This window comes from Vulpes vulpes, chromosome 2 (genome assembly GCF_048418805.1).
Source record: "Vulpes vulpes isolate BD-2025 chromosome 2, VulVul3, whole genome shotgun sequence".
Lineage (NCBI taxonomy): Eukaryota > Metazoa > Chordata > Mammalia > Carnivora > Canidae > Vulpes > Vulpes vulpes.
Window position 1 is genome coordinate 40,139,726 of NC_132781.1, and position 25,579 is coordinate 40,165,304.

Below are 25,579 nucleotides of genomic sequence, written 5' to 3' on the forward strand. Positions count from 1 at the left end.
TAACTTTAATTGACTTCCTTATACATGTAGGAATACTTCATCCTGTGTACTAGATACTTCTATGCTAAAGCCTTCATTCTATGCACTGGATTCCCATGAGAAAGATTATTGCTTGAAGGGTGTACATGTTTGTAATCATCATACATACTAACAGTTCACATTGTGTAGCCCACAACATAAGTGAACTTCTTTTCCCTAATGTTTTTTTAACTACAGTGACTTTTACCCGGCTTTTGGACTTTTTCCATTCTTATCAGTAAGAAGTAGTAACTCATGTCTACTTTCATTTTGTATTCCCATGACTCTTCATGAGAGTATGTTTATTGTCCTTTTTGGATTGCCTCTTCAGTTATTTGCTTATTTGTATCCGTGGCCCATTTTTCTCTTGGGTTGTTTGTCTTTTTCTTATGAACTTGTGGGAGCTGTTATCTTTATGTATTGCAATTATTTTTCCTAAGCTATCATTTGTCATTTGAATCCATTTAAAATATACTCTTTGACATGAAATTTTCCACTTAATATTTCTTATCTTTTTTTCTTTGATCTTTGAGTTTCTTCAAGAAAGTTATGGATCTGGGATTTAGTTTTTATAATTGGTATTATATAAGGGTCCAACTCTGTTGTTCCAAGTTAAAAGCAAGCTATTCTAATTCAGTTTATTTAAAAATTCTTCTTTTTTCCACTAAATTAAAAGTCTGCTTTTGTCTAACAATAAATTCCCATATATACTTGAGTCTATTTTCAGGACTTACCATTTTATTCCATTGGCAATTCCTATGCCAATATCATACTGTGTTACAGGTTCTAACATGTGAGAACCTAGCTTTCAGGTTATTATCTCACCTTTTCTGTACCTCCAGAGAGATTTAACGGCAAGTTGGAAGTGGCAAAATCAATTATGTTAACTAAAACCAGAACCTCCAAAATTGTTGTTCTTAGAGGAACAAACTGCAAAACCAGAGATTACAGAAAAGATACAAATTGGATTACTTTCTGATTCATAAAAAAGTGTGTATTTCCACACTGTAACTATATAAACCTCTAAGTATTCAGTATCAAGAATTACAGATAATTTGTTTAGTGTATCTTGTTCATCTTTATATACTTGGTCATATGCTTTGCATTTTAGGAGATTTATAAAATTGTTACAAATATGTTGGTTTTTTGGGGAGTTTTTGATGTTGTTGTTGTTGTTGATTTGTTTGTTTTTTAAAGAAAGACCATCCTAGGGGCACCTAGGTGCACAGTCAGTGGAATGTCCAACTCTTAGTTTCAGTTTAGGTTGTAATCTCTGGAGTTCTGGGATTGAGCCCTATGTCAGGTTCCACACTAACTACAGAGTCTGCCTAAGACTCTCCTTCTACCCCATCCCACCCCCTCTCAAATGAATAAATAAATCTTTAAACAAGAAATAACCATCTTAGGAGTGCCTAGGTGGTTCATTCCATTAAGCATCCAACTTTTGGTTTCAACTTAGATCATGATCTCAGGGTCGTGGGATTGCACCCCATGTTGGCTCCATGCTCAGTGCAGAGTCTGCTTGAGATTCTCTCTCCCTCTCCCTCTGCCCTGTGCTTGCTTTCTTGCTCACTTGCTCTCTCTCTAAAATGAATAGATAAGTCTTTCAAAAAGAAAAAAGAATCATCTAGAGTTCAAAGACTTTTATTAGTTTTGTAGTACCTAAGTAGTAGCAATACAAATTCATGCAGAAAAATGAAAAATATACAAATAATTTTATAGTTTTAAAATACAATTTTTATATTAAATATAAATGAAATCATGTCACCTAGTTATGTAATATTTTTTTGTCCAATCTTTACATGAGTAAACATTATTTGTGTATTTATAAGAGCCTTCTTTGTCCTTAATTTGATTTATTAGAGCTTCCTTAGTCAATCTGCTATTACTGGATGTTTAGGTTTTTCTTGTTTTTCATTCTGTAGGTCCCACTGCAGTGCACAGCTCTGCTTACCTAGAGCCGTGCCTGACCCAGAGTTCAATACATATTAGCTATTGTTATTACTACTCATGCTGTTATTACTACTAGTAAGCACATGTCATTATCCTTGATTATTTTCTTAGAATAAATTCTCAGACAGAAATTTTTGGTTTCAAAGATACACACTTTTAATATTTTCTGTACCCATTGTCATACAGCTTCTGAAAAGATTGGACCAATTTATGCTCCCACCAGCTGAGGCATGAAAGAGCTGGACTCCCTGAAGCACTAGATATTTTTATTCTTATAAACACCCTTTCTGAATGACCTAAAATGTTTTGCCTGAATATTGAAAAGAGCTTTTATACAAAACCCCAATTGTTGTGTACACATTTTTACATGTCTAAAAGAAATGAATCGGGATAGCCAGTGAGATTTTTTTTAAGACCATACTTCTGTTCCTTTCATAATATATAATTGCTTCACTTACCCTCTACATATGAGTCTGTGTGTGTTCCTTACATCACATTTGAATGAGAAATCGGATAAGATGGTGTTTCTAGGCAGCACTGAAGAACTATTTAAAGTTTTTTCAATTATAGCTTTAAGCAAGGAGGTGCTGAGAGATCAGTAGTCAGCTCAGCAGCACGTGGGGCTGAGTTGACGTGTGTAATGAGTAAGTGTGTTGTGAGGCTAATCTGTCAAGTTGGTTTTTTTGTAGCTTTTTTCCTTTTTCAACTTGGACTTGACTGGTTTTGGCTTTTTTATCATTTGTCTTCTATGTATTATGTTCATTAATTCTCAGAAAATAAGACATTCATTTGTTGCATAGTTGGGGAAACCTTGAGAAAAACAATAATTTGTAATAAAATTTTTTATGAAAATATCACACCAGATGCATTACAAAGAATCATGATTCTCTAATATTCTGTACACATTCTGTTTAAAATATGTTGCTGTCTTGGGAAAGGAATGGGTAATAGATCCTTTCAAGAAACTCTCCCTTTTTGGTACGTATATAGTTTTAAATTTATGTTTTTACTTTAAGGAGTGACACTGATACTTTGATCAGGCCAAGATCAAAACTGTCATATAAGATGATATGAAAGATGGATTCTTAAAGGGAAATAGAAAATATGAGGGAAGATTCTCTTTTGTGTGGCCATTAACAAATTTGGAATACGTTAATGGATTTGAAGAATGGGTTTCTTGACCCATCTATAGGACAGATAGGTGCTTTTTTGAATTCATCTTCATTTGGGAAAATGGCCCTTTCTTAAAGGGTATCTATAGTTGATTGTAGATAGAGAACTTAATTAGTCACCATATGACATACTGGGACTGTTTCAGATCACACAGCTTTGATCCTAGCTCTAGGAATAGAATTATCCTTTCCAGTGTGCTATAGTGTAGTTAAGAGGTCAAGGCCCTTCTTATGTCACATCCTGAAGGCTACTAAACATAGACCTTCTCTCTTAAAGTAGTATCTTAAAGCTTTAATCATTTTCCTCCAAGCAGTTTGTGGGTACCCTGTGATTGCATTTAAGCTCACAAATGTGACAGCTGCCAGTCCTTTGGAAATTTAAATCATGCTAGCCCCTGACTTGCTTCACACTACATGCTATGAGTTTTCCAGCTTTTATTCCAACCTATATGTGGCCCAGAACTTGTAGCACCCATGGCACTAGGAACTGTGGAATCCACAGTCAAGTTTGAATCTAAAGTCAGTTGGTAAATTTCTCTTGTGAAACTATAGACATGTTTAGCTCGGAAATACTGGAAGCTTCACACTCTAAGTATTCAGATCTGTTGGCCTCGTATGGTCCAGAGGCTCCCAGAGTTTTATTTTTGCTTGTCTGGTAGCTTCCTGATTTGAATATGGTAGTGGTTTGATTATTAGGCCATAGCAAACTTGGCACAATTTCATAAGCCAGATATGGGGGAACAAAGGAATGACTGGAGAAAAAGGGTGGAAAATAAGTGAGTGTGAGAAAGAGGTTATGATAAAGCTGAGGAAGGAGGAAAAGGCCCTCAAGCTAGTAAGAGAAAATATTCAAAATGTGGGCTTAATTCATGTGTAATTGTTTCCAATTTTACATGGAGTTCAGGAGAGAATTATAGGGGAGTTGGTGATCTTTTTTAAAAATTCAAAATAAGGGATGCCTGGGTGGCTCAGTGGTTGAGTGTCTTTGGCTCAGGTCATGATCCTGAGGTCCGGGGTCAGATCTAACATCGGGCTCCTTGCGGAGAGCCTGCTTCTCCTTCTGCTTCTATCTCTGCCTCTCTGTGTGTCTCTCATGAGTAAACAAATAAAATCTTTTTTTTTAAATTTCAAAATAATAAATATTTGTCATTCTGCTGACAAACTGATACTGTGAGAATATTATACAAAAATAAGGCTACCTATTTTTATCAATACACCAGCAGTATTTAAGCATGTTGTATATAATGTTTGGTTAAAAGTATACAGAAGCATTGAAGATTCAGCATGTTTTTGAGATGGCACATGGGAAAATTTCTTCTTCTTCTTATTTCAGTACTTCTGGGCCACTGCCCTCAAACTGGCAATCATGTTTTGGGGAGGGGACCACACTGCTGTAAAGCCTCCCTTGTGAAATTTCTTAGGGTGGTGATACTGGACATCCTTGAAATAAATGTTCCTGAATTTACTGAGAAGGCTTCTAGTGAGTTTTATTTATGCATGCTATGAAGTAGATACATTTGAGCACATTAAGGAGGTATCCATCTATTTCCCATTGTGTTAAGAACAGTACTTTCGGGCAGTCTGGGTGGCTCAGTGGTTTAGTGCTGCCTTCAGCCCAGAGCATAATCCTGGAGACCTGGAGTTGAGTCCACGTTGGGCTCCCTGCATGGAGCCTGCTTCTCCCTCTGCCTATGTCTCTGCCTCTCTCTCTCTCTCTCTCTCTCTCTCTCTCTCTCTGTGTGTGTGTGTGTGTCTCTCTCATGAATCAATAAATAAAATCTTAAAAAAAAAGAACAGTACTTTCAAAATCAAAAATAGATGTTTTTTTTGTTTTGTTTTGTTTTGTTTTTGTTTTGTTTTTTTTTTATGATAGTCACAGAGAGAGAGAGAGAGAGAGAGAGAGAGGCGCAGAGACATAGGCAGAGGGAGAAGCAGGCTCCATGCACCGGGAGCCCGATGTGGGATTCGATCCCCGGTCTCCAGGATCGCGCCCTGGGCCAAAGGCAGGCGCCAAACCGCTGCGCCACCCAGGGATCCCCAAAATAGATGTTTTTTAAAAAAGAATAGATGTCAAACTAAATAGAATTACTTCTTTGTAGGGATTAAGATGCTCATGTAATTTTTTTTCTCTTTTGAGCTATCAATTCTGAGAATTGTACTAATCAATTCAGTGTCAATATTATGTTTGCCTCAGCAAGATAACCTTCTTTTCCCATATTTTGGAACAGTCTAATAGCATAGGAGTTAATCTATTCGGGTTGAATTTCCCTGTGAGGACATGTAAGAGGGGGTATTTGTTGGATGGTAACTTTTTTTTTTTTTAAGATTTTATTCATGAGAGACACAGAGAGAGAGAGAGAGAAAGAGGCAGAGACATAGGCAGAGGGTGAAGCAGGCTCCACACAGGGAGCCTGATGTGGGACTCAATCCCAGGTCTCCAGGATCAGGCCCTGGGCTGAAGGCGGTGCTAAACCGCTGAGCCACCTGGGCTGCCCCATGGATCGTAACTCTTAAACAACTTTCTCTAGCTCTTCATAACAATTGATGTGTTCTTATTTAGTATTATGCATGGAATCAGTTTGGGTGGTTTATATTTTCCTAGAAAATCATACAGGTTCTCAAATTTAATTGAATAGAATTGAACAAAGTAATCTTTTATGTTTCTTTTCATTTCCCCTGTGTCTTTAGTCATTCCCTCTTGTTTCTTATTTTGTGTATTTGATTTGTACTCACTCTCGTTTTTCTTTATCAACTTTAGTTAATGGTGCATTTTACTGTTTTTTTTTTTCTTAATTAACCAGCTCTCTGACTTATTCATTCCACCATTTTTTAATTTCTAACTTATTAACTTTACTTTTTATCTTCATCAGTTCCTTCTTTTGGAATGGAAAAAGCAGAAACAAGCAGGAGATTATCTTTTCTCTGACTTCTAGCATTGGATGCTTCATGCATTTTTTTTCTTTCACATTTATTAATAATGGATATGAAATATGTTTTTAGAACTACTTTTGCTGTGTCTGTAAGACCTGATATATTATCATTTAAATATTTTTATGTTTAGATTTCCTCTTTCCCAAAAAATTGTTAAAATTTTTTTTCCGGGACACCTGGGTAGCTCAGTGGTTGAGCATCTGCCTTCAGCTAAGGGCATGATCCCGTGTCTGGGGATTGAGTCTCACATTGGGCTCCCTGAAAGGAGCCTGCTTCTCCCTCTGCCTATGTCTCTGATTCTCTCTCTCTCTGTCTCTCATAAATAAATAAAATATCTTTTAAAAATTTAAAAAATAATAATAAATAAAATTTTTTCCAATTTAAATGTTTATTATTTATTTTTCTTAGTTGAGAGATAATTGTACACAATGTTACATTAGTTTTGGGGGTACAGGGTATTGATTTGACAAGTCTATATGCTGTGCTGTCCTCCCCACAAGTGTAGATACCATCTCTCACTGTAGAACACTAGCACAATGTTATTGAGTATATTCCTTATGCTGTACCTTTTATCCTTGCAATTTAGTCATTCCATACGTAGAAACATGTGTCTCTCACTCTTCTTCACCCATTCTGCCCATCTCCCTATCTCTTTCCCCTTTGGCAACCATCAGATTCATGGTTCTGTTTCTGTTTTGTTTGTTTTTTTTTTTTTAAGATTCCAAATATAGATGAAATCATGCAATATTTGTCTTTCTCCAGCTTATTTCAGGTAGCATAATATCCTCTAGGTCCATATATGTTGGCACAAACAGCAAGAGCTCATCCTTTTTTATGGCTGAGTAATATTCTAGTATGTATGCATTCCACATCCTCTTTATATATTCCTCTATTGATGGACACTTGGGTTGCTTCCATATCTTGACTATTGTAAATAATGCTGCTATAAACATAGGCTTGCATGTATCTTTTCAAATTAGTGTTTTCATTTCCTTTGGGTAAATACCTGGTAGTGGAATTATTGGATCATATGGTATTTTTATTTTTAATTTTTTGAGGAGCCTCCATACTCTTTTCCACCATGGCTGCTCCAGTTTGCATTCCCACCAACAGTGCACAGGAATTTTCTTTTCTCCACATCCTCATCAACACTTCTTATTTCTTGTCTTTTGATTCTGGCCATTCTGACAGGTACAAGGTGATACCTCATTGTGATTTTGATTTGCATTTCCCCAATGATAAGTGATGTTGAGCATCTCTTCATGAATCTGTTGACTATAAAAATATTTTAAAAATCATTACCAGGCAATTCATGTTTTACTTCCTTTTTTAGTTTGTTAGTAATTTTTAGTTTTACTGCATTATGATCATGGAATGTTAGGTGTACAAACTCTAGTTTCTGGAACTTATTAAATTTGGGGGGCCTAGTAGACAGTCCATCAATGGCGGGGTGTATAACTTGAAAGAAGGTATATTTTCTCTCTCTTTTTAGACATTTTTATTATGAAACATTGCAAATACTTGCAAATGTAGAAAGAAGAGTTTCTCTGTTCCCTTATCTCAGCTTCAACAACTATGCTCTGCTTCAGTACTGCCTAGTACTCACCTCATGCTTTTATGGATGTTGATTTGGTTTGGGTTCGTGTTTTTTCAAAGGAGATCCCAGCTCTACTATCGTTTTATCCTTACATACCATTATAATCTCTATGGATAAGGACTTTGGCGTGTCACTCTCATACCACGTAAAATTAATAATAGTTCCTTAACATCACCTAATATGTAGTTTGTGTTTATTGTTCCCCATTGACTTAGAAATGTCTTTTCACAGATTGTTACAGGTAGGAGCCCTGAAGCTGAGGCATCTTTGAGAATGGAATACATTAGTCTTTAACATATTGTGATTTTCAGTGACATTTCATCCTTAAAAATGGTATGTTTTAAAGGCAGCTCAAGTATCATAAGGACTGCCCTGGTTGGTCCTAACTAACTATATTATTACTTGTATATTCGTGTACTTACTTGCTAAATTTGCACTTTATATTTTTATGGGTGGAGTTATATTATAGTATATTATAATATTACATATTATGGTTGGGTAATATAGAAAGATCTTGTGAAAGATTAAAAGTAATTCATTAAAACATAAACATAGAGTAAAAAAAGTAATTTCTAAAACTGAGAATACTATCATAGCTATTAATTATAAATAGTCTCAAAGGTTAGCATAGACCTGAGTATAATAATTTTGTAAACCAGCCAAAAGAAAAGTGTGAATAGAATCATTATCTGAAAATTAGATCCTATTGGCTTAGTTTTTCATTTGCCCCTAGTCCCTGATGTGTCATTTTTTGTGAAACATTGTCACGGAGCAGCATGAAGCCATGGGGGCTTTCACATCATTTTCAAACAAAGCTTATTGACTTCTTTGTGAAAGCAGTCAAGTGTTTTCTTTCTCAGACTAAAATCAAAATAATAATCTCTCATAGAAAATTGATTACTTTTGCCCTTAAAGTTTTGTGGCAAAAAAAAAAAAAAGTTTTGTGGCTTTTTTTTTTTTTTTTTGAGAGAGAGTAAGCGTGAGTTGGGGGGTGGGCAGAGAGGGGAGGAGAAGCAGACTCCCTCCTGAGCAAGGAGCCTGACATAGGGATCATAACCTGAGCCAAAGGCATTTGTTTAACCGTCTGAGCCACCCAGGTGCCCCTTGCCTTTAAAGTTAAAAAAGAAAGAAAGAAAGAAAGAAAGAAAGAAAGAAAGAAAGAAAGAAAGAAAGAAAGAAAGAAAGAAAGAAAAGTAAAAGGATCTGCTAATACAGTAGCTAATCTTTGCTAAGGGACAGGCAGTGTTTGGGGCACTTGCTACATATATTAAATGGATCTTTACAAGAATCCTGTGAATGAGTGTCTAGTATTTTCATTTAATAGGAAAGGGAACTAAAGCCACTGAGTGCCTGAGTATCTCCCTGGAGGTTACATGGATGGTGAATGCCAGAGCTGGGACCTGCCACTCATAGGCCAGCCGTCTGCACACACTCTTAACCACTGTTCTCTTTCACCACAGTGGCATTATCTAGAGTGTCCTCCTTGTAGGAAAAACAGGTACGACTTCCACTGTTGAAGAAAAGTTTATAAAAATGATGGTGGCATCATGGTCAGAGAGGAAGAAGAATATGATTTGGCAAAATTCCTTTATTAAAGGGCATTGGTAGACATAGAGTGATGTCTGAGTCATTTACTACTAAGTATGTGAACTAATATACATTTTGACTACAATTGGAAAGAAACACATGTTGAAAGGGTGAATCAGCTCTTGACATAAGTATGTACAGTAATGAAAAAAGTAATCAGTGACCCTGTTTTACTGAGAATACAGGCTCTAGGAGAAGAAATTTTTATTTGTTTTGGTAAAAGTGACTTTTGACCTCTGAGTAGGTTGGGAAAGATGTGTTAGGATGACTATAGATAAAGCATCAGCTTACTTACAGGAAGGAGGGGAGGATATTGTGGCTTCCAGAATCAATTATTCATTGCTTCATTCATGGGGAATATGTCTGGTCGAAATATGCCACTTGACCTTCACTAAACTGTTGAAAGGACTAAAGAAAAAAATATGCCTTTGATCGAATGGTGGTCATTGACCATATGTCTGTTCAGTATACTGCAAGAAGCAGGTAGCACGTGTCTTTCCCAACTCTGTGAGATGTTGCTGTGTGGGAGAAGGGTGCTCATATGCATTTTTAACGAAGTTATAAATTGAGTTTGTTCATTCATTACTAAATAGGGATATAAAAATGAACAGTGTTCTACCCAGGAGAAGCTGACAACCTAGTGAGAAGGGAGATGTGCCCACCCTCCAACCAAGGGAATGGTGTAATTGAGACACTCTGGGGTGTGGAATCATTGCCAGATGGGCTCAGAGGGGAGACCCTAAACTACCTAGGCCGAGAACAGAAGGCTTTCAGGAAGAAGAGGTACTAAAAAAGTTTGAGAACCACTCTGTTAGATTTACATTTTACTGGAAAATCATACATGGCTGTAGTGCAACCTGCAATGGCAGGATTAAATTTAGATTTAGCTTGAATTTTATACCAGGTATATAAATATTTACTACCCTTTCTCTTGTTTACCTAACAAGATGTAAAGAGCTAGCTCAGGGCTTGTCTTCTCAAAGCACCAGGATCAACAAGCTCCCATTCTGTCATGGTTCCTCATTAATAACCTCTGTTCGAGGCTGACAGCCTCTGATTTGATTATACATTTTTTGTCATGGCTTGTGATACTCTGCTACCACAGTGCACTATGCAAAGTCTTCTGCAACATGATTTCTTTCACTCAGCATGTTTTCTCAAATTTTTCTGGGTCCATAATGATAGCTCTAGTTTATTTACTTTTACTTCTTTATACCATTTCATTATTAAAGAGTCATTAATTTTCCTAATAATACTTAGTTTTTCAATTTTTTGTCATTCTAATGCTACACTGAATATTTTTGTACGTTTCCTTTTTACAAGTGACTGAGTCTCTGTGGGGCAGCTACTCTCAAATTTTGAGGGACCCCCCACCCCCAAAAGCTCACCTTAGAAAATTTAAAAATATACCAGCTCACACTCCATTTGCTGGTAGTGATGTCATCACATGTAATCTAGCCTCTGGAAAATTCCACTGTAGATTAGTGAGAGCATGAAAATTAACAAAGGTAAATAACCTGCTGGTTTTATTATGGAATTAGTTTTTCTCTAGAAACTCCCTTGAAAGGGTCTTGGCAATGTTCAGGTTTCCCCAGGCCATATCCTAAGAACTGATTCTCTTGGGAACATACCACACACTGCAAATGCTAGGTTTTAGTCAACACATTTTCAGAGTTTACTTAAAACTGTCCAGTTGCTTTCCAAAATAACTGTCCCCACTTAAATTTTCCTGAAATGTGTGGTAGTTTTTATTGTTCCCTATCCTTATCAACAATTTGCATTCTCAGAATTTTTCATTTTGACCTATCTAATATTGACACTTGAGTCAGTCCTTTACTCTCTTGCAAGCTCAGATGCACATAGGGATCTTCCTGGCAGCAGGCATGTCAGGTTGTCTCTTCTGCCACAATCTTCCTATAGTCAGAAGTCCCACTGAAAAGTTTAAGAGAGAGAATTGATGTGGTCAGTTTTTGAGTTCTAGATAGGTCCATGTTAAAGGGAGATTAGAAGTCAAGAATGGAAGGATGCCTGGGTGGCTCAGTCCATTAAGCATCCAACTCTTGATCTCAGCTCAGGTCTTGATCTCAGGGTTGTGAGTTCAAGCCCAGCATTGGCCTCCACACTGGGAGTGGAGTCTACAAAAAAAAAAAAAAAAAAAAAAAGCCAACACTAGAGCTAGGATGGCCAATAAGAACCTGTTGCTATAATCTAGGGGAAAGCAAATGGGGCCCTCAATCAAAGCAATGGTAATTGAGTTGGGGAGAAATTTGAGAAATATTTAGAAGTTAAAATTAGCAAACCAAAGGGACATCTGACTGGCTTAGTCAGTAAAACATATGATTCTTGATCTCAGGGTCATGAGTTCAAGCCCCACATTGAACACAGAGCTTACTTAGAAAAAAAAAAAAAAAACACAGCAGACCATGATAGTTGTTGGAATGGGAGACTGATAAAAGCCAAGAATCAGTGATTCCCAGGTTTCCAACTTAGGTTCCTGCATAGCTGGTATCGCTAATCACTAACAAAGAGATGGAGGGTACAGGAACATATGTGGAGGAAAGTAATAGTTTGAGCCATGATATGTTTAAGGTGTCTAGGAGATTTTCAAGTCAGGATTATACATATGAGTCAAGAAGCAAAAGAAGTAGCAAATTTCAAGTGAGGAGGAATGATGAGTATCAAACATAGAAATGTCCAGCAAAACAAGGGTTGAGAAACGCCTCCTTAATGTTGCGATTAGGAGATCATTGGTTTATTAATAACCATCATGGTAAAGTTGACCCAGATGAAAGCAGAAGAAACACAAACCAAGTACCAGAATCCTCAGGTAAGAAAGTATATTGAACATTTATTGGTAGCTGATAAGATGGGTATAGGAAAAGAGGAATGTTCATAATGAAGAAACCAGGGAGTGTTTATCATGTGTAAGACATTTCATAAATGAGTACTGAACACTGAAGTCTTACCTCGTGTATGTTACTAAGCAGCACTGTCACAGTAACATTACTGTGTATAAGTCATTTATTTTACTCTTGTGAAGAAAATTTATGTTGGTTTATAAGTCAATTATTGATGCCGCTTAGTATTTACATAGAGACAAATGCAAAGGCCTCTTAGAACAATAAAAATGCTTCAGAAATTTAGCAGAACAAGAGAGCATTCTTTTCCCTTCCTCCCTCTCTCCCTCCCTCCTTCCCTCTCCCCTTCCCTCCCCCTTTCCTTTCCCTTTCCCTTCCTCCCTCTTTCTGTACCCCCTTCCTTTTAGCTTCCCTTTTCTCTCCTCCCACCTAACTGATGAATAAAAAAGATAAAAAGCATATTTGGAAAATAATGGTGACATGTCAAAAATAATTTGTTTCTTATTTATCTCCTCTCAGATACTGCCAGTAAGAAACCCTTGCCACCCCTTCCCCAGCCTGCTCCCCCATAAGTTGGAAGCAGATGATTTGCTCTCCTGAAAGAGCAGCAAATCCGTTGCCCGGGTGATATCTCATTACTAAGGCAACCAATTTGGTGCATCAGTGTGAATCCCAATTTTAAAATGTAATTATGCCAAGATATGTACATATGCTTGAGACTTGCTTAAAAGGAATCTGTTCCCCTTTGGAAGGAAAACATTTCCTATGTTAGGTGAAAGAAAGGGTGAAATGTTGCTTTTATTCTTTGCTAGCTTAAATACACCTTTCAACTGAGCTCCCCTGCTATGCTTAGTAAAAGAGCTTGCATTGGTTTTCCTCTCACTTTTTTTTTTTTAACTTGAGATGTTCCCTTTCCAAGACACTTCTCTCTTGAGACCTGTCACTCATAACCCAGCAGCTGTTGTCTCCATGACAACACTTTCTGGCCCCTATAGGTGGTGGTAGAAAAAAAAAGGAAGGGGAAAAAAGCCCTTGGCTCCATTTTTCATTGCACTTTTTCTTTTTTAATTGCTGGAAGCTCAAGAGATTGATTCTTTGTAAGGAATTAATTAGTGAAGGGGAAGTTATCTGTGAATAGATGTTTACATTAAATTACAAAACTTCTGAACAATTCAGTGAGGATTGCTGCCCCAGACCCAAATGAAAGATCTTACAGATAGGATGTGTTCAACCCAGAGAAAAGCTGTATCACCCAGGTAGCCAGAGACTTGCACAGCCAAGCCAAACAAAACCATTAAATCATGGCTGAGCAATTAATTTTTCTTCCTCCTCAACAAAAATTATTTAGAAATAAAACCTATTTAAGTGCTGGAAGTATTTACTTTAATTTCTAACCTTATTAAATAATGAAATCCCTGCAGCTCACAGGGATGCAGTTTCTTGTTCACTGCTGCTGCCAGGAATCTCCCAGCTCAGATTTGAGTTGGGGGTTTCAAGTGTGACTGTGTCCCTTCCCACCCACACCCCTGCCCCATTACCTTGCTGTCCTTTTATCCTTACTTGGGTGACTCCATTGTCTGTGTAATTTTTACTGTAAACACCCCCTGATTCTTTTGGAAATAATTGGGTAACAAATATTAGAGACAGCAATGAAAATATTTTATTGTAATGGGCATTTACTGCTTAGTGACAGCATTGATATTCTTCTCCCCCCAAGACGATTTTTAAAACTGACTTTTAAAGACTTTTCTAAATTACATAATTTTGCTACATACTTCATTAAGCTGAGATACTTAATGGATGATAAAATGTATCCTATATAGCAAGGTTAGTATATAATGAAATACATGTGGGTTAAGTGTGAGGGCTGCAGATCAAGGTTTATTTTACTCCTTTCCTTACTATAGCAAAGGTATATAACTGCTACCAAGAAATCCAAGTGTATCAGTAATTATTCATATTCTTTATCATGGCACATTTTAACACAGCCCTCTCGGACAATTAAGTTTTGCTAACCAAAAAACAGTTTATGAAATATTCAACATGTTCTGGGAAATGTGTCATTACTTATTGCCTATATTTAGAACATTCATTTTTCTCATTATGGGGAAACTTTAAACTCTATTTTTTAAAAATTTCAGCAGGTGCAGAATATAAATACTTTTAATATAGACAAAAGGGCCTTCCAAAAAATTTAAATAAATACACCATTAAGAAATTGAGCTGAAAATATGGGTGATCAGTTCCCTGAAAAAAAAAAAAAAGAAGAAAGAAAGAAAGAAAAATGGCCATCATTGTTTAACCTGTCATCTGATTCAAGATTTTTTAAAAAAATCGTACTCATTGTTGCTGAGGATATGTGTACTATTGGCAGAAGAGTAAATTGGTGATAACTTTCTGGAGGGTAGTTTAGCGATGTGTTTCCAAAAAGTATTTAAAATCAGTTTGCCTCTAGTCTAGCAGTTACACTTCTAGAAATTTTGACTAGGGAAATTCTCTTTTTTAAAAAATATTTTTATTTTATTTATTTTAGAGAGCGTGCATGGGGGTGGGGGCAGAGGGAGAGAGAGAAGGAAAGAAGCAGACTCTGCGCTGAGCGTGGAGCCTCAAGACCCTGAGATCATGACCTGAACCAAAATCCAGAGTCAGACACTTCACTGAACCACCTGGGTGCCCCTTAACTAAGGAGATTCTTAAGAATTTATGTAAAAACTTAGTTGGAAGAATTTTCAACATGTCTTATGAAAATGGAGAATAATGGAGAAAAAGGTCAGGAAATTAGTTATATGAATGATGGTACATCCATGCAATAGAAAACTAAGCAGCCATAACAATGAAAATGTAAAAAAATTAGTAACATCAAAAGTGTTTACAATAAATGTTAAGGGAAAATAGATGTCTCAGAAGATGCTCAGTATGATTCCTGTTTAGCCACATTGTTAATTCTAGAAATATCAACACCCCCCCCCAACCATACACACACCCATTATATACTCTGAGGAGGAACTAATGAGGCATTCCATTTTGGGGCTTTATTCATTACTAAGGAAAATTTAGGGCCATTTATATTCAGTGGTTTTTGTCAGAAAAAATGTTGCCAAACATTGCTATCTGTTCAGACTCAGCACTACAATGAGAGTCTGTATTTTGAAGAAAATTTAATTTCAGACTAAGATCTTTAGTTGTCAGCTGTCCTGAGTGGTTTTATTGTATTTGTGCAGATACAAACACTCACAGAAACCGAGTACTCAGAAAATATGTTGGTTCGGAGAACCAAAGACCCAAAGATTTGTAATTCAAGCCCAGGTTATAAAATACTTTATTCACAAGTTTGTTGTACTTTAAATGAATTATAAATAGAAACAGCATACAGCTATAATCACATTGATTTCTACTCCAAATTTTAATTAACAGTTTTTATTTTAAAGTAATACAAGTTAATTGCAAAAGATAGAAAATTATTTAAAAAGAAGGACTTCTGTGTGATCTTCCCGGCATCTCTCCTTGACCCTCGTCTGTACAACGTATCTGTTTTAGTGATGTTCTTCTGTTCAAAAACCCTTCCATCACCTACAGAATCAAGATCAGACTCTATTCTAGAGTCTAGCTCCAACCAGCTTCACCTTCCATGATACTACACCACTGCACAACTCCCATGCTGTCTTCGCGGACCTCCCCAACAGACCTTACTTTCCTCTGTCTGCTTTCACATGTACTGTGGGCCGTGCCTTCAGTGCCCTTCTCCACTCCATCCTCATTAAAGCCCTCTTGGCTCTACCAGTCTAAATAAAGTTGTCTTCACTTCTTGCTCCAGAACCCATTTGTCACTTGGCCACGGCTCTGAGGCAATCACAGCAACGGGAGGCAGGAACTGGGGGCCTGCTGTTAGTTGTAGGTTTATGGAAGCTTTAAGTCATCTCTTCCTTTTTCTGTACAGCAGTAGGGTTGGAGATGGGCACATCTATCACAGTCAGGTATGAGGTGTATTATGAATAACTTGCTACTAATAATAAGTTATTGAAGATAATTATTTTATGAATAGGAGCTGATTCGAGGTTATTTCTATAAGATCTATACTTGCTTCTGTGAGTGAGTGAGAAAATCACATGAGGGATTGTACAACCCCTGGGTGTGTGTTGCACATGTGAACGTCCTGCCTAAGATATACCATGGCAAGCCAGGGCAGAGAACTTCTCAGCTAGATGATTTATAAGAAAGCTCAGAAATTCCCATTGAATACTGTAATTTTGATAGGCTGTAGATCATCTGTTAATTTTGCACGTTTGTCTTATCTCCTCGAGTAGATTGTCCTTTGTCCTTACATTTGTTCGAATTTTACCCAGGGCCCCCAACATAATGTCCTGTACACTGTAGCACTGGGTGGTGTTTGTCACCAGCATAATTACATTATCATCACTCAATTCTAGGTGCTTCAGGATTTATAAAGTTTCCTAGTAGTTAGGTTCTATATGAAAACAGAGATATTTATTAATACCTAAGATCTAGTCATGTGCACTTAAATGAGATAACTGCATAATACCGAGCAGAGTAATTAATTAGTAGTCATAAGAGGTACTCCTGACCGGGAAAGACTACTTTACATTTTAACTCTGCTGCCAGAGCTGAAGAACATCGCTTCTGTGTAATTCCTAGGCTCCACTATTGCCTAACCAGCAGATACTTGTTGGCTTCAGTCAACCATAAGGCACTCAGGTTCCATCCCCAACTTCAGCACTTACAGGAGGATGCTCTTGGGCCTCTCTGAGCTTCAGTCTCATCATCTACAAAAGGAAAATAACATGGTACCCACATTAGAGTGTGCTTGTGAGTACTGAGTTAATATATTCAGCATACTTTCAACAGTGCCTAGCACATCATAGATACTATGTGTTCACTATTCTTATTAACATGGATGTTATTAATACTAATGTTAGTAGTAGTATTGGTTTGGGTATGTATCAGTTAACTATTACCACACACCACTTGTATTAACATCCTAGCACCGCTATAAAAAATTATCAGACTCTTGGTGGCTTAAAAACACATTTATTCTCTTACAGTTCCAGAAGCCAGAAATCTGAGATTAGTATCACTGGGTCCAAATCAGGGTGTTGCCAGGGCTGTGCCCTCTCTGGTGGTCATAGGGGACAATAATCTATTATTTGCCTCTTCCAGCACCTGATAGCTGCCAGCATTCCATGGCTTGTGGCTCCAACCTCTGCATCCACTATCACAATACCTCCTCCTCTTCTATCTTCAGCTCTCCTACTGCCTTCTTCTTATAAAGATATACGTGATCACATTTAGGACCCAACTAGATAACCTAGGATAATCTATGTATTTCGAGATCCTTAATCAAATGATTGAAGTTCTTTTTTGCCATATGAGGTGATATTTACAGGTTCCAGGGTTTAGGAGGTAGAAATCTTTTCAGGGTCCATTTTTCAGCCTGCCACATCATCCTAAAACTCAGTGGATGTAGGAGTCAGAATTTGTTTCTTCCTCATGCATTTGGGGCTTGGCTGGCCATTCTTGGCTTATCCCATTTCAGGCTGTGGGTTTAGTGTAGATTGGCTCCACATGTCACTCATTTTTCTGAAGTTGGTAGATCTCTGAGGCCTGTTCTTCTCATGGCAATGGCCTGACCACAAAGCTGACCACACAGGACATTTCAAGCTGTTCAGGTCATGGGGATTTATATCCCGTTGACCAAAGCATGTTATATCAATGGGATGACCCATGTATGTCAAGGGGGAAGGAATCAATATTTGCTGTAATAACATAACCTAGCACGCTGTTCTTTGTAGGTGACAGTAATTTACAACTAATTAGTAATATACTTATTTGGGGAGAGAGAATAAAATCCAGGATTAAAAGCAAAGTTATTTAGTAATAAGACCGTTTTCTATAGTTCTTTGATAGTTAAGGAGCTATATTTGTTGTGGCCTTACTCTGGTCAAATAAATACATTCCTGTATATGATGATCCTAAAGAACTTGTCCTTAGGGATTTTTTATTTAGGTGGTAAACTCCTAGACATGGAAACCCTAAGCCTCTGATGGAGTCTCTTTGCTATAGTGTAGTGATTCAGTAGGTTCCATGGAGATAATGAAAATGAAGCAAAGATTTTCTGCCCCTTTGGAAGAATAGAATATTTGCTGGATAGCCTCTCAAAAAGAAGTGAACTAGAGCATACCCATCAGCTACTGAGTTAAAGCCAAAGCTATAGTAATTATAGTATCTTCTCACATCATCTTTGTTCTGTGGGCTTGAATCTTCTAAGTAATCCAACCATGAGTTGGTTCTTTATGCATTATTTGGAATCTGATATTTGTTAATTTGAAAATCAGTATATGATATTTGTATATTTGAATTTAATAGAATTTCCAAGTCTAGGGGTCTTTTTTTTTTTTTTTTTTGGTCTTTCCTCTCATTCCAGTAATAAAGGAATCATTATTCTCACAGGTTTAGTGAGAAAAGAAATAATACAAGATAGAGTTTTTGGACTCTTAGTCTTGCTGACCTCGAGAGAAAATAAGGATGTACCGCATCATATTTTCCTTAGTCACTTGATAAAATGCAATAACACTGAGGTGTTGACTTCTGTCAGAAAGAGAAAAATAAGACAAAGGGGGAATTTTTCATGAAAATCTTGTAACTGGAATGAACAGGGAAATAGGAACTTAATTTAGAACACCCGCATTTTCATAGCTATAACAGAGCCAACTGATTGAAGATATAGATCTTATATTTTCAGTGAAATTCTTTTAATGTGAAAAGAATATGGAATATTCACTGAGAACCAGACTTTTCCATGCATTGGGTTACTCACTGGCAAATTGGCAAGTTTCTTAGGTTGATGCTTATTCACATTAGACTGCTAGACTGCTCTAGAACCATTGCTTTGCCCATCAACAGGGATTTTGAAATTCCACACGGACTCAGGAACTGCCCAGCAACTGCTGTGTATCTCTTCCTTGAACATTTCATAATTTGCCTGGCACGTCTTCACAGTTATGCACCAGAATAAGCTCTTTCCTTTAAGTGAGCCCGTTTAACCCTAAGGTAACTAAGCTTTTCTTGGATATAAAACACCTCTGGGGCCTTTATGACAGAGAAGCAAGTATTTTTTTAAAATTATAAAAAAAGATATTTAGTTTTTCTCCAGATTGCTAGGTACTCACTGGAAAAGCTGCGATGAATATAATAGAAATAGTCCATGTCCTCACAGAGCATACATTCTAATTGAAGAAGAGTAGCTTAAAAAAAAAAAAAAAAAAAAAAGGTAAGTCAGCAAATAATTACTGATTGGGTACAGCTGTGAAGGAAAGGGAGGCAGTCATGCAGAGTGAAAGAGAAACACATTTCCAATAGGCTGGTCAGAGAAGACCTTGCTGTAGCTGTGACATAAAGCTGAGAGCAAACGGTTGAGAAGAATGTGCTCCTAGGAAGAGTGTGGGGAGGGAAGGTTCAAGCAGAGGGAGATACATATGTAGGGAGGCTGCAGCAAGAGAAGGCTTAAACATCTGGAGAGCACTTGAAACAGCATCCCTATGGTACCTGTGCTGCTCTCACTTTTTGTTGCTGGCACACATCCATTTCTTCAACGTTTAGTGCAGCAGGGTTTATGTCTGTGCAAGTTTTCAGCCTGAATTTAGGTTTGGGTTCTCTGGAAGGATGCCTGCAGGGCAACTATAGAAGAGTCCATGAAATATTGATCACAAGCCAGTGGAGATGAATGGGACGGGGAGGAGGAGGAGGAGGTAGATTTTGATGATCCTAAAATATTTCCAAGGTTCACATACAGAAAGAGCCATTAGGCAGTCTCAATGCTGGTGCTCATCTGAAAAGCCGCCTGATTTGTTCTCTGCATTCAAGATATGTGTGCTCTGACTTTGCATGAAACTACTGATTTCTCATCCTTGATCCAATATATACCTTTTTCACTACACTTTATGCCTTTTGCTGTTAAGTAATATGTGTGTGCTTATGTGTATGTGCGCGCCTGATTACTTCTCATTGACTTTTTGTACCACTGTTCCAGAGGAAACATCGTCATACAGATTTCCAGTATTAACTATTCTTAGTACCTGCCCATGTAGGAACTAACTTAGTTTCAATCCACTCCTACCAATTTTTTTTTTAAAGATTTTATTTATTCATAGAGACAGAGAGAGAGAGAGAGGCAGAGACACAGGTAGAGGAAGAAGCAGGCACCACACAGAGAGCCTGACGTGGGACTCGATCCGGGGTCTCCAGGATCACGCCCGGGGCTGCAGGCGGTGCTAAACCGCTGTGCCACCGGGGCTGCCCACTCCTACCAGTTTGATCCCAATAGAACATTTCTCCTGTGTCATCCTTGGCTGTAGCTGGTAATTCATTTGTATTGCAAAGAATCCAAAGCTTCAGTGAACATTCCACACATCTTTAATTATGGATAATCTACTGGAATAGACACAGCGTCCTGACATTCGTGAAGTGACTGTAAGATAGTCTCTCTTCCACTTGTGATTGAGTCCCCTCCCCCACCCTCCCAGAGAGCTTACATTTTAACAAAACAAAATCATTTTATGGACATATACTTGATTTTGAAGTAGAGAAGGCCTTTCTAAGTACCCTAGCAGCATAAGGCAGCAATTGATAAGGATCCCTACATAAACATGCAAAACTGCTGTTTCTTAAAAAAAAAAAAAAAAAAAAAAAGGCAAAGAAAAAGACCACATTATTTCACAATGTGTTCCATTGTATAAAAGAGAAAGAAAGGGATCCCTGGGTGGCACAGTGGTTTGGCGCTTGCCTTTGGCCCGGGGCGCGATCCTGGAGACCCGGGATCGAATCCCACGTCAGGCTCCCGGTGCATGGAGCCTGCTTCTCCCTCTGCCTGTGTCTCTGCCTCTCTCTCTCTCTGTGACTATCATAAATACATAAAAATTTAAAAAAAAATAAAAGAGAAAGAAAGAGGGAGAGGAAAATAAAACAGAAGAAAGTACAGTTCAAACCGGCAGGTAATGTGTCACAGGGATTTAAGGACAAGCCTCTTCTCCGCCTTCCCTTGGCCTATCTGCCGTCTCAGTGTGGCTCCCCCTTGTGGCTGCAGAATGACCACTAACAGTCTCAGCCACCACACTCTTCTCTGTGATCAAGGGGAGTCACTCTCAAGAGTCCTTGAATGTTTTCTCAGAAAAGTGAGAAATTTCCTTCCTCAGAACCACATGCCAAAATTCTTCTCATGTTTTATTGGCCTGAACCGATAACCATGGCCAGGAGATGATAAAAAGTAAAATGCTAAGAAATCTTTGGAAATGTAATAAAAGGTTGACTTATTTCACATATAAAAAGCCCTTACAAATTGTTATGTAAAATCATAAATACATGATGAGTAAAAAAGGAATGAAGAGATATTTCACAAAAAAATTCAAATAGCTAGTGAATTTGTAAAAAGTTCAATAATAGTCATAAAGTACTTTCATCATAGCAACAACATATTATCTGTTTTCTTGATTCTTATTAACTATTCACATGGTAGAGTTTGGAAATGGGAACTTTAATGTGTGGCAGCTGAAAACAACAGCAATTCTGCTTATAGAACTTTTTCATAAATCATTCATGTGAGTGAATTTAGGTACCAACTTCTGGATAGCAGTATACCATGAAGAGTATCAGAAGATCACTGGCATGTTGGGATGAAAAACACCAATGACAAAAGGACGATCCTTTTAATTATAAATAGCTCATTTAAGTCAATGAATAGAAATGCACAGTTCACAAAAAAGAATTACAAATGACTGATAAAAATATAAACTTATTTTCATAATAGATTCTAGAGAAGTTAGTTGAAAAATTATGTCAGCATTCCGATTGACATCCACTTTAAATCTGTTGTGACTTGCTTGGTATATAGCTAAGAAACCTCACTTTTCAAATATTGTATTACAAAAAATTTCTTGGGAAAGAAATAAGTAGTAGGAGATTTTAGATTTACAAGTATGAGATTATGTTTCTAGAGGATTTTAGTAATAAAGACAGTTAAATCTATATGTGCAAATGTAAAACCTCAACATCACTGAGCCAATCTAGCATTTTACTTAACTAGATCTTTCTCTAAACAGTAACATTTCTTTCTGTAGCACCACAACGTTATTCTAGCTTGAGATACTTATTAATCTGATCACATGCATTTCCCACTATTATGATAAATCATGAACTCAATGCCATTTTTTTTGTGACTGAGTTATGACCAGTAATGGCTTTAGTTCTTTAATCCTCTTAGATTCAACTTGTGTAAACCTGAACTGTCAAAAAAGTGTCCTTACTAAGTATACATTTTCTTATCTTGCCATTCCCCTTACACTAACTATAATCTAAGACAGGATAATGAAAAGAGGAAGCATATTTGATGTTTACTCAATGTAATCCAAGGGACCTTGTCCAGAGTATTCCCTTCCCCCAAGAATGTCCTCACCTGGTATCACTGTCCCAGGGATCGTGGTAACTGATGACATGCTGGGACACGGGGGTACATTGAGCAGCACTGGTCTAACAGATCCCTATTAGCACCATCTTCCATTGCCTACAACCAAAGCCAGGCTCCTAGCAGAGCTATGAACATTGATTGCATTCCTCGGAGAAGCAGAGATCATAGGTCTGGAAAATCATTGTTCTTTTAAAACACCTATTTTTAATGGATGTCAAGTGTCTAACACAAAGCCTGGCACATGATAGTGAAATAATGTTTTCTCTCCCTTCCCTTAAGAGTAGTCATCAGAGGAAAATCAAAGATTGTGGCTGTTAGTTGCATGTGTACTTTGGATTGGAAAGAACCTTTAAAATAACATTTTTAAATTTTTGCTCATTATCAGAAACTGTTTAATAGAATCCTAGGGCTTGCTTTTTTTTTTTTTTTTTTTAGGATTTATTTATTTATTTATTCATTCAGAGAGAGCGAAGAGAGAGAGGCAGAGACACAGGCAGAGGGAGAAGCAGGCTCCATGCAGGAAGCCCGACGTGGGGCTCGATCCTGGGTTTCCAGGATCACACCCCGGGCTGCAAGCAGCACTAAACCGCTGTGCCACTGGGACTGCCCCTAGGGCTTGCTTTTTATAAGTTATCTAATGCGACATCCTGCTTTTCAGGTGAAGAACCTGAAGCCTGCAAAATTCGATGGCATAATTCCCCCAATAGTGTAAGGGGAATGCTGGCCTCTCCCTCTAGGGCAGGATTCTCTCTACTCCACCCCGATTTTGCTAGCCAGGGAGCTGTCCCTCTGGGCAGTGCTGGACTTGAAGCAGCCTCACTATGGCTGAGGATTCCAGCTTTGTTACATGAGTGGATCTTACTTTTTAAGGGATTAGTTGTTGTTGTTTTCCAGATATCTCAGAGGCATTTTGGTTTTTCTAGGATATCATGGGTATTTCCTCTTTTCCTCCATATTCCCTACAAACACTACATGTGTAGTAGCAATTTCGGAAATTCTTGTAGAATGAGCCAACGCTCAAAATAATGTTTATGCCAAAGTGGCATATTTTGGGATGGCAAATCTTGACCCCCTTCCAAATGAGTGACTAAACTGCATACAAAGGATTCTGTATTCAAATGTTTTTTAACTTCTGTTGAACAAAGTTAAAATAGGTTTATTTACATGAAACTTTTCAGAGCTTTTAATATGGTAAATATGCATCATGAATCTCCCAAAAGGAATTGCAATATGCAGCTTTCCCAAACTTAACTGAAAATGGAGCCTCTTTTTCAGAGAGCATTTCAAAGGCCTTGTGTCCCCGAATTCGCTTTTGGAACTCAATAGAAAAGAATGTTAGGATGCACCTTTGGCAGATTCTTTCAAATATCAAATGTTATTATTTGAACTTTTGCATGATCCAGAGAACCATTCAAAATTGAGATCATTTGCAAGCATCTGAAAGCAAAAGTGTACTGGGTTATTTTTTTAAGGAGTTCTGCATGTTTCAGATGCTAGACATAAAGGAAGAAAAGTCAGGACATTTGTTATATAAGGTAAAAGCCCAACTTGTACCCCGACCAGGTGGCAAGCCACCTCAGTATTAGACGGAGGTAGACATGGGGGTGGAAAAGGAAGTACATGTTTTCAGACAAAGCTGAAACATCCTTAAGATGCCTCTTTGGGTCTGCTCACATGCCTACATACTTGACCCAAACCCTACAGTTCTTTGTCAAAAAGTAGTTTTGAGATAGCCTTGACCTCAGAGATTTTGAAGGTAAGTTACCAATTTTGTACATTCTCTTTCAAGGAAACAAAACTAAACCAAAGAGAGCAGTCTCTTCAGTACAGTGCCACTCAGTGTTTACCTTTGAACAAGATTAAATCCTGAAAGGCTTATCAGAATTATTTAACCTCTTAGCTGGAGTAATTTTATTTTTAATTATCTTCAAAATAATCCCATTTTGGGTTTTCATCAAGTTAATATTTTAGTTGAAGAGGAATTACCGGGAATATTTTACATCTTTGAGTCTTTCTTTAACCCCTAAAAGAGGCCAAATCTTCACTAATCAATTATAAAATATCCCAAATAGGATGGAACCATCATATTCTACAGTACTCCCCCCTTATGCACAGGGAATGGATCTCACGACCCCCAACAGATGCCTAAAACCACAGATGGTCCTGAACCCCATAGGTACTTGTTTTTTCTCACATGTACATACCTATGATAAAGTTTAACTTATAAAAGGTCAGTAAGAGAGTAACAGCTGTAATTAATAATAGAAAAATTACAACAATTTACTATAAAAGTTTTGTGACTATGGACTCTTTTTCAAAATAACAAATTGTGCTGTACTCACCCCTTTCCTAGCAATGATGTGAGATGGTAAGATGCGCACATGAGGGGAATGATGTAGGCATTGTGACGTAGTGTTACTTACTTGTGACTTTCTGATGAAATCTGGGGAGGATCATCTGCTTCCAGACCATGGTTGACTGTGGGTAACTGAAAACACAGAAAACAAACCATGGGTAAGGAGGGGACTACTGTAATTCAATGAGGGTATGTGGCTAGATTTTATGGATTTTACAGTTCAGAGTTCAGCCTGTTACCTAAATAAATTCTTGTCTACCGCAACTCTTAAAACAACCAGAAACTGTCAGAACTCTGCCAGAGTAACTATCTGGGGAATTTAAATTTAGAAACAGGAAAGATGCTTCTCCCAGAAGCTGTCCCTTGCCTTAGAGGGCCTGGGAAGCTGAATTGCTGCAGGGTTCTGGTTCTGGAAACCAAGAGAATCTCCAGTTCAGAGCACCAGGAGCTGTTTGAGCATGAGACAGAAGGGGTCCAACACCCATGATGACTAAAAAACAAAAACAGGAAAAACAAAACGCAGAGAACTAGAAAAAAAAAGAAGGAAAGCTGACCTGTGTTTCTTTCTGAAACTAAACTGAAGATTCACGTAATTGACTTACTTCTTATTAGAGCGTAACCTAGAATCCTACA

At 37.6% G+C, this 25,579-nt stretch overlaps 1 protein-coding gene and 1 long non-coding RNA gene across 2 annotated transcripts in view; one reads left to right on the plus strand and one right to left on the minus strand.

Annotated features, from left to right (window-relative positions):
* MYO1D (myosin ID) overlaps positions 1–25,579 on the plus strand; it is a 326,946-nt gene that overhangs the window by 151,248 nt on the left and 150,119 nt on the right. The gene's annotated exons all lie outside the window — the stretch shown is intronic.
* Positions 15,501–25,078, minus strand: LOC140597799 (uncharacterized). Its single transcript, XR_011999743.1, has 3 exons — positions 25,014–25,078; positions 19,301–19,375; positions 15,501–16,897 (listed from the first exon to the last, which is right to left on the minus strand). It is a non-coding gene; the product is annotated as an uncharacterized lncRNA (long non-coding RNA).